Source organism: Anarhichas minor, unplaced genomic scaffold, assembly GCF_050575085.1.
Source record: "Anarhichas minor isolate MPS153535 unplaced genomic scaffold, ASM5057508v1 ptg000028l, whole genome shotgun sequence".
In the NCBI taxonomy this organism is placed as follows: Eukaryota; Metazoa; Chordata; class Actinopteri; order Perciformes; family Anarhichadidae; genus Anarhichas; species Anarhichas minor.
Window position 1 is genome coordinate 13,650,876 of NW_027466474.1, and position 9,206 is coordinate 13,660,081.

Genomic DNA, 9,206 nt, shown 5'->3' on the forward strand with positions numbered 1-9,206 from the left:
TCAGAATGCACGTCGCCACTTATTCAAACACTGACAAACGTATTCAAGACAGCTCACTCAATATGTTCCAGGCCACAACACACAGCATATCAAGCATCTTGACAAGTGTGTGTTATCTACTTTGAAACAAATCTGATCTCTATCTCAAACAATACCGATGCTTTCAAATCACATCATTCAAAACCATGCTGAAAAAACAAAACACAAAGGAAGGAAACAAAAGAAGAAAAACCCCACGTCTGGTGGTTGTAGAACCCTATAGTTTGGATTTTCTAACAAGAAATTGATTTGGTCAAACCCCTTGACAGTTCAAAATAGTAAAGATTGTCTGACAATGATAGCATGCAGCTGAAATACAGTTTTATTCTGATTCTGAATGGAGCCCTAACAATAAGCGCTCTGAAATTGGTTGCATGGAGGGTACTCCCAGGTGAAAAATAAATATGCTAAGTATATTTAATTTTAGCATACTTGAGTATACTTGAAGCCCTACTAATCATAAGTATACTTAAAGAGTGCTATTTTGGAACAACTTATTTTGTACTTAATATATTTTAGTTGTGATTAAATAGTAGTTATGCACAATTTGAAGTGTATTTAGTATATTTTTGTGTGCTAAATTGGAACAACTTAATGTATACTTAGTACAATTTAAGTATATGACTGTGTATGTACTAATATACATGCTGATAGCTAACTTAAATTATACTTTGTGTGTTTTAAGTATATTTGAAATATATTATGAGTGTTTTGCAAATACAATATTAATATATTGATATTGTGGTAATAGTATACCAAAAGTTATACTTTTGGCTTATTCCAATTACTAAGAAAGCACACTTTCTTATTACTATGCTATATTACTTTGTACACTACATACTATTATACATTACAATATTACAAATGTATTACCAGTATCCTAAATGCTGAATGAACTTCCCAGATAGTAATCAAAAACACTTTATTGAATTTCAAATATATTTTATTAAAATATATATATAATATATTTATAACAACAATTTAAAACACACTTTGAAACAATTGCAATATAGTGCATTTTTGAGAAATAAAAGAAAATATATTGAACAGAGAGCAAAACAATTTTAAGTTTACATGGTACAAACAAAACAGAATGTTTCAGAATAAAACACAGAACCATCCAAAAATTGCACCGCTTCAGACTCTCGCTCTCTAAATTGAAATTGAAACATGTTCATTTCCTTTTGTTGAACTGCTCATTGTTGCATTTCCTTCTGATGGCTGCTCGCACGTCCGAGGCTCTCGTCTGTGGAAATTCTTCGATAACAGCATCTGTTAAGAGAAGAGACGAGGAAATGATGTCACACAGCATATTCATACAACATTTTCTTCTATTTTGACTACACAGGAAATCCTGTTGAACCAATATTATTTTTTGAACAGTAAATCAGGATTAATATTGAGGAACTATATCAATATGATATGCCAATATTCCTACCAGTGCAGGTCAAACGTATATTTCATCACTGGTGGTGTGTTTACCACGAACATGTGATCCTGCTGCTTTATAAATCGCAGAAGCTTTAAATTGTCTACATACGACTCAAGACAATTACCTGTTATGGCCTGCACTTTGGCAACGTCCAGTTGTCTTTTCGGTGTTCCCTCTTTCCCAGACTTCCCAGTCAGGGCGGAGAGTGCAAGGACATCCTTCGTGAAAACCAGGGGAGCCAGCTCCTGGCAAAAAAGGGTCATGCGGGAACGATTAAGTCGCAGGAAGGCCCTCTTCGAAACCGTGACTGTGCTGCCAGCCAAGATGTATATGAGAATCAATGGAACACATTAATATACAGTTGGAAGATCTCTACCTACCTATTAGGAATTAATAGACGTTATTCACATAATTATACAATGTGCTTCATTATTTAAAACGGTGCTAGTAGTCTGTACATCCCTCTATGGAGCGGTACCACCAGTGGTGTGGAGGTTCCCACTCTCTACTAATTCACATGACTGATGTGTGACACATGTAACCTAGTAAATCCCATCACTTTATTTCTGACACATTTGAACTTGAACAGCAGACGATGCTGGGGAAGATAAAAGGAACGTGGTGTCATTTTTCACAGAGCCCCCATTCAGTAGAGTAACATCAAGTATATATTAAAGACAAGCGTTATTGACCCATTTGGCCACAAGAGGGAGTATACCTTTAAGTGAGTTAGTTTAATAAAAACGAGTAGCCATACTATTACAATTCGGCATTTTTTACTAAACCAATTACAACTACCAACAGTCATACCTTCAAGGACCTTAATGTATTGTCACATATTGTCAAAAAACGAAAAATAAAGGCTAAACTGCCGCAGCACTGTTTGGGAGAGGTGCTGCCACAAACAGTGGAAAACTGCCGCGACAAGTGCTTGCAACAGGAAGTGCCTCTACGAGTTGCCGCTGCTACGATTTGAGCCAGCTCCTACTGGATACAAGAGAGCGCCGAAGGTTTAGCTAGCTACCAGAGTATTTGAGCTAGCATATCAGCATCTAGGGTACACATATAAAGTTAAAGCAAAAATATAAATTGAATTATCACGTCACAAAAACGACTCGTACAAATCAATATTCACTCACCCGCACAGCTTTTTTTAGGCTCCAAGATTTCGGTCTCACATTTTATTTTCATGCGTGCACTCCTGCTTTCCTCCTCTGCCCATATGTCTTTGCCAAGAATGAATAAATTCTTCTTTGAGACAAGTTCTTTGCACGAATCTGATAAAACGAGAACAGATAAAAAAGTTAAGCATTCATGTTCTTCAGACAAAACAAGACAATTAAGGAGTTAACTAGTAGCTGAAAAAGAAAAATGTGAACTCCAAACTCACCGCCAAATAGCAGGACTTTCGCGGCCACTGTCTTCTCCGGTTCTTTTCTCGTCGGACATTTGATTTCAATCCAGTTATCGTCCTCATCGAGGTCAGGCTGTGACATCACTTGATACAATTGGTCGGCTTTATTATAAAGAAGTACTTTCCACTTTCAGTGTTTTATTACATAAGTAATATATGGCGAATTGAAACGGCATCATGTCCTCCTCACCTGAAGAGCTGCATTAACGTGGGTAAGCTAGCTAGGATGCAACGAATGAGTAACGTCGGTCGCTCTGATTGGCTGGATGTGATCAACAAAAATGCTGCACTTGATTGGTCAGTGACTTGGCGCCAAACTATTCAAAAGATACAACAGACTGTTGTCGGGGATGCCACCACAGTTCAGCAGAACGCTCATATTTTCTAGTGTGCACCTGTATTTTAAATCTATATTCATAAAATGTGCTTTAAATACATTGTTTCAATGGAATTTATAGCATACATTTTGAAATATACCAAAAATATGTTTGAAAACAAAGTTCAAAGAAATCCATTTAAGTAATTGCACAGAACTTTCACTTAAAGTATATTTTTCTTATAATATATTTCTTGAAAGTATACTACAGTACAATTATTTTAAAGTGTGTTAAAAGTTGATTGTTGAAAATAGTTAAAAGCGTGACTTTTGTATACTTTTTATATATTTGCAGAAAGTACACTTCTTTGATAGTATATTTGCAGTGTACTATTGAAAATGTAAGTATATTTTAAATACTAAAAAGTACATTTTTTTTTCGCCTGGGCTGGCAAAGCAGAATGTAAGCGAAGAAGTGATTGAGGGACAGAGGAGGGGAGATTGACGGCTGGACATTAACAGAGAATGGAAAAATAGTGAAGTGATTGCCGAGCTGAGACAGGTGGATACTAATACAGAAATGGTGTGAAGGCAGCAGGTTGTGGAGGTTCAGCACATCGAGTATCTTAAGCAGACAGGCAGACATATCAGTCAGTCTGTACCCTGAGGGGCGGGGCAGGACTGCATCCGTTCTCTGGATCTCATCTTTCAATCAGTGTTAGGGCGGAGCCCGGGTCAACATGTCCATCTATTTGTGGACAGGCACGTCTGTCAGATATACACACACACACACACACACACATAAAAACATACACAACCAGAGAGGTACGCAGCTATATGAAATATGTCACAGGTGACAGACAGTGATCTGTTTTTGATAAAATAATATATGTGTTTGGTTTCATTTCAACATTAACGTTCTCATTCCTACCAAGACCTGTGTCCAGTCCCACACAAATCCAGCAATGGATCATTAAACACACCAGCACTTATAGTAACCAGCCACAGCTGTGATGGTAATGCTTCCAGCCTTGAGGACAGGGAAGCCATACACTCGCTCGCACACACACAAACCGTAAAGGACAACTTAGCTCAGGTAGTGCAAAGCAATCTTGGCAGCCAGCCTTGGCATATTCGCAGCCTTTTTACTATCAAGACAGTGAAACGGAGGGCTGACTCTCGCAGCGTGCTGGCAAGGTAAGGTGTCCTTGGGTAAACCAACGTACAAACTGCAGACAGGAAGCGATGGTATTCCAGTCCTAGATGATAAGGCCTCACCAGCTGGTTTCTGGCTCTGCTAATTTAAAGTTGGCAAAATGACAACTTCAAGTGTCACTCAGGAGAAAGACCGATGGAGAAAGTGAAAGAAAGAAAGTTGGGGCCAGAATGAGCAAGAATCAACAAAAGCTAGATAGAAAACTCAGATGTAGCAACAGATGCTGAATATTTTGCTCATTTATTCAGGGCCTGCTGTGTTAATGGATATGTAAATCTGCTGGTCTCACAGAGCGGTAGAAACTAGCATTGGCAGGCCTCAACAATGCAGCCTAATTGGAGATAAGCCTGAACAACAAGCCTATAGCATGGTCTCATAAATTACAGCTTGCACAACGCCCAGTCCATTCCCGTTCTCTTTTTTTACAACCACTCTTCTTTTTTACCTATTTGTACCATGCACTGTGGGCTCTCTTTCTTTGCTTTTTGCATCTATCTTCCTGCTTATTCCTTTTATTTATTTTTTCTCTTGTCCCACTCCGGGATCATGCCATCCTTCACTCCTCTTTCCATTTCTCCCCCCTTCCGCTCTTTCTTACTTGCCCTGGCCTACCCAGGGTTGTAAAGAGGGCTGTGCAGATTGAACAGTAAATTAAATTAATGTAGGCCATTTCTCAATCATTTTTCATCCCTCTAAAATGATTAAGGCTGACGTAAGAAGTTCATTAAAACAGAAAACATTAGGCTCATTAAAAAGCCATTAAAACTATCGCGGAGAGTTGATTTATGCCGGAGTACGACTGGGGGAGGAAATGATTGGACGGGGAAGGGGGGGAGGTGAGTCCGAATGGGAGGAAATGGGAGATTGAGGAAGTTGATGGTGGGGAGTCAGCTTTTTTTTTAAAAAGGAGGCCACAAATAGTAAACTCATAGGAATTAGAGAGGAATGGAAGGCAAAAAGGAAACAGTGGGTGGCAAACATTAAGGGTTTTTAACTGCGAGGACGCTTCCCTCCAATTGCACCTGAACCGCAGCTCTGACTGTTAAAGAAAACAGGTCCCTCCGTCTTTCTAATGTCTTCACACTAAGTCAGCAGAGCCTCACACCAGACATCATTAACTGTTCTTAACTCTGCCCATTAGGCTCTGGCATTTACCAAACTAAATGTCATTGTTCCTAATCATCATCTGTAAAGCAAGGCACAATATTTATGCACGTGATTGCATGCACGTGCAGATGCACTCATGCATACTAATGCCTCAAATTTCACCCCTGTCTAAGTAACAAAACTCTTCCACTTGTCGTGTTCTATATATTCCATCCTTTGTGAGTTACATCTGTTCAGAATATGCCGCTTTCAGCAAGATAGCATCTCAAAGCCCATTCTCCTCGTTTGACAAGGCAGAGGGAGAGCTTTCAGCCTACTGTTGCAGGTACAAAGTGGCAGAGAGATCGGGTGGAGATGGAGAGGCGGAGGGGAATATTTTTGAAGAAGGTCTTTGAAGCAGCAGGCAACGGTTTCTGTGTCGGATAGATTAGGCTGCGTGCTAACGTAGCAGCCGGTGACTCAGACAACTGTGAGCCAGGTTTCTGGAGCTCAGCTCACCTGGAGAGGCTCAGCAGATCGGATGGTTAGATTCTGCTCACTCTTCGTCTAGCTGGAGGCAAGGTTCCACTGATATGTCTGCTGCTATCAAACAGACAAGCTGCCTGTGATACTAATGCATCACCGCATATTTGACTTGGCAAACATACAGCCAGACCCAGTTATATTTCTCCTAATAACAAGCTTTTGTAGAAATTTGACGGAGGCTTCGCTTAAACAGTTTTGTGTCCGGCTTTACAAGAAAAGAAAGACACTATTTGCATGTTCATTATGTTAGTTTCTTCCCCTCAGCGTTCAGTTACGTCTTCTTTTTTTTTTTTTTCATGTTTGTCTTCATGCTTTATCTCCTCATTTTACAAAAAAAATAGTATGGAATAGCTGAATTTATCAAGAGAGCAATTCCTTGCACATTATTCATTCTGATTCTCTAAAGCAGTGGTTCCCAAACTTTTTCTGTCAAGACCCCCTTTGATGATATAGGAACATTGGACGACCCCCCCCCCCCCCCCCCCCCCCGCAACCCGACCCCAAATTTTTCTTGGTTTTTAATGAATTGCATTATAATGCATGAACTGTATAAAATATTTTTATTTCTTTCTAAAATAAGTACATATCACTTCACAGTTTATTCTTCAGTTTGTTTAACTGGGAAAAAAAATAGCAATAATAAAATATATATAAAATAAAAAATATATAAAATAATTAACTCTCTCTCTCCCTCGCTCGTTCGCGCTCTCTCACTCGGGCGCGCGCTCGCTCTCTCGCTCGCGCGCGCTCGCTCGCTCTCGCTCTCGCTGGTTTTGCCACAGTCGGTCTGTGACATGAGCCGCTCTGGTGGCGTGGTTGGAACACAGTGCATGTCACGTCGGTTATTTTATATTGTTTTACCGGTGTATGTGTGCGTCTGTGTGTGTGGGTTGGTGATGAAGCCGCGACCCCCCTGTAGTACCACCGCGCCCCCCCTAGGGGTCGCGACCCCTACTTTGGGAACCACTGCTCTAAAGCATGGTCTGTCAGTTTGCAATTTATTCAAATATGCACTGTTCTCTTTGAATGTTGAAATGCATACATATTGTTATCGCCGGACACATAAAGCATGCAGAGTAGGCTTGAAGGGCTGCTACACTGCAGCTCTTTTGCTCCCTCTAGCTATATGCTCAGCTTAGCTGCATTTCCTCCTTTGAAGACAGAAAAAAAAACCTTTACATGCGTTCAAGTGTGTGCAGACAAACACATAGCGCCAAACAAGCTCCCACTTTCATGCAGATGTTACTGTGTTTAAAGGGAATGCCAAATCGCGCCATACGCGGGGCGGTTAATGCTTTGAACCCAAAGCAAGACCGTTGCAGCCTTCCTAATTGTGTGTGAAGCTGCCAACTGTTTTTTGTTTTTTTTCCCCATGGGTGTGTGTTTAGTGTCTAACCGTCCAGCTGACAAAGACACACTTTGATATATTGGCAAACAGTTGAGCTAGTTAGTGCTCTGCAGACATGGACAGAGTTTATGTATGTGTGTATGAGTTTGTATAAAGGCCTACAAATTGTCTGTGTGTGTGACTGGTTTAGCCCCACACAGAGAGAATGTCAAAGATGTTGTTGGCTCATATGGTCACATATCTAATCTGCACCAGTTCAAGGTTACTTCACTGAGTAGCTATATATTAACTCAATCTCTAAAGAATTACGTTTCAACAAAACAAACATGATGAAGAAATGCTAATAATCGGCTCGATTTGGAAACTCACAAAGTGTCGATATTGAACACATCTGCAAAACTTTCACTGACAACCTTTTCGATTCATTATCCTACAATATCTACTAATAGTAACTAAGCATTTCAGTGGTTTTATTGAGGCGCTCAAAGCAAAGCAGTTAAGGTTAAGGAAAGATGGCTCTCTGGGTTAAACATTGAAGAAGTCCACAGAGGCTTGAAGCAGAAGGTATGACATGCTTAATTTGACATTTAACCAAACCCACAATCTTTCCATAACCTTTAGGCAAAAGTTTGACATTTTGGGAAATACGCTTTTTTGATTTCTTGGATAGAGTTAGATGAGAAGATTGTTGTCTCTCACATTTTTGCACACCATGTATCTCCCAGCTACCGCCAGCAGCCAGCTAATTTACTTAATCCATGGGCCTACTGGAAACGGGGAAAACCAGGCAACCAGCAGAGACTTCAGGAAGTTACTGGACCCAGCCGACACATGGTCTGATACGTAATTTTGAATAAAACGCAGAATTGATGCAATTGTGCATTTCTTGCACAAACGATGAAAACATGGCGGACTATTTTTTTTGTGTGGCTGGGACCAGGGGCCAAGCAACCTGACCAAAGACTCCAGGAAGTAACTGGTTCCAGTCAGAATAAGCCTGGTACATAAACTACCGTTTAAGCTCTTTTTGACATTTTTGTTTTTGTTTGGAACAGAAAAGTTTTAGAGGTGCTGGTTGGATGATTTTGTTACTGTTACATTTTCAAGACTCTGTACCTAGCTAGCTGCCTGCTAGCTATAGCTTCATATGTGGGCTACTGAATAGATGTGAGAGTGCGATCAATCTTCTCATGTTTTCATAATCTTGGTTTTGGTTTAATTTGTTTCATGTTTCATTTTGAAGTTCACTGCCTCTCGTGGCACATGCTAACTGTATTTCCCGAATTGTGCAACTATTTCTTTAACCAAATTGCTTTTGTTGCTGAAACCTTACCTCAAGCTAGACTCTGATGCAAACCTTGGTTTTCTGTGGCAAGGTTCTGTGAATTGTACTCCCTCCATCGACCTCAACCATCTCTGCACTAATTCACTTTGCTCCCTGAGAAAATTCTGACTGAAATGACTGAAGTTTCTTTTAACAAACAACTGGCAAAATGAATTAGTTGTATATAAAGATAACTTCTGGGAGAAAAGGTTGCATATATAATGTAATTTTTTTCATTTGATGTCTTCCCTCCTTGATGTCTTCAGCTTGTTTTGAAACTTTCCCCCGACTTTTACTTGTTTTTGCCTTCCCTTTTACAATTTCCCCCCATTACCCCTGTCACTCTCTGTCTTTGCTTTTATTGCATAATTTGTTCACAAAATCCTCTGATCTGTTCAGCTCCAAAGGATCCTGTTGATACATGAATTATGTAATTGGACAATGTTCAACATTGTTTCATGCTCCTCTTTACATTGTGTTGCTAT

The 9,206-nt window shown here is 39.9% G+C and overlaps 1 long non-coding RNA gene across 1 annotated transcript; it reads right to left on the reverse strand.

Annotated features, from left to right (window-relative positions):
• Positions 1–1,086: 1,086 nt before the first annotated feature.
• LOC142962411 (uncharacterized) lies at positions 1,087–1,720 on the reverse strand. Its single transcript, XR_012957316.1, has 2 exons — positions 1,596–1,720; positions 1,087–1,311 (listed from the first exon to the last, which is right to left on the reverse strand). It is a non-coding gene; the product is annotated as an uncharacterized LOC142962411 (long non-coding RNA).
• Between the last annotated feature and the right edge of the window lie 7,486 nt (positions 1,721–9,206).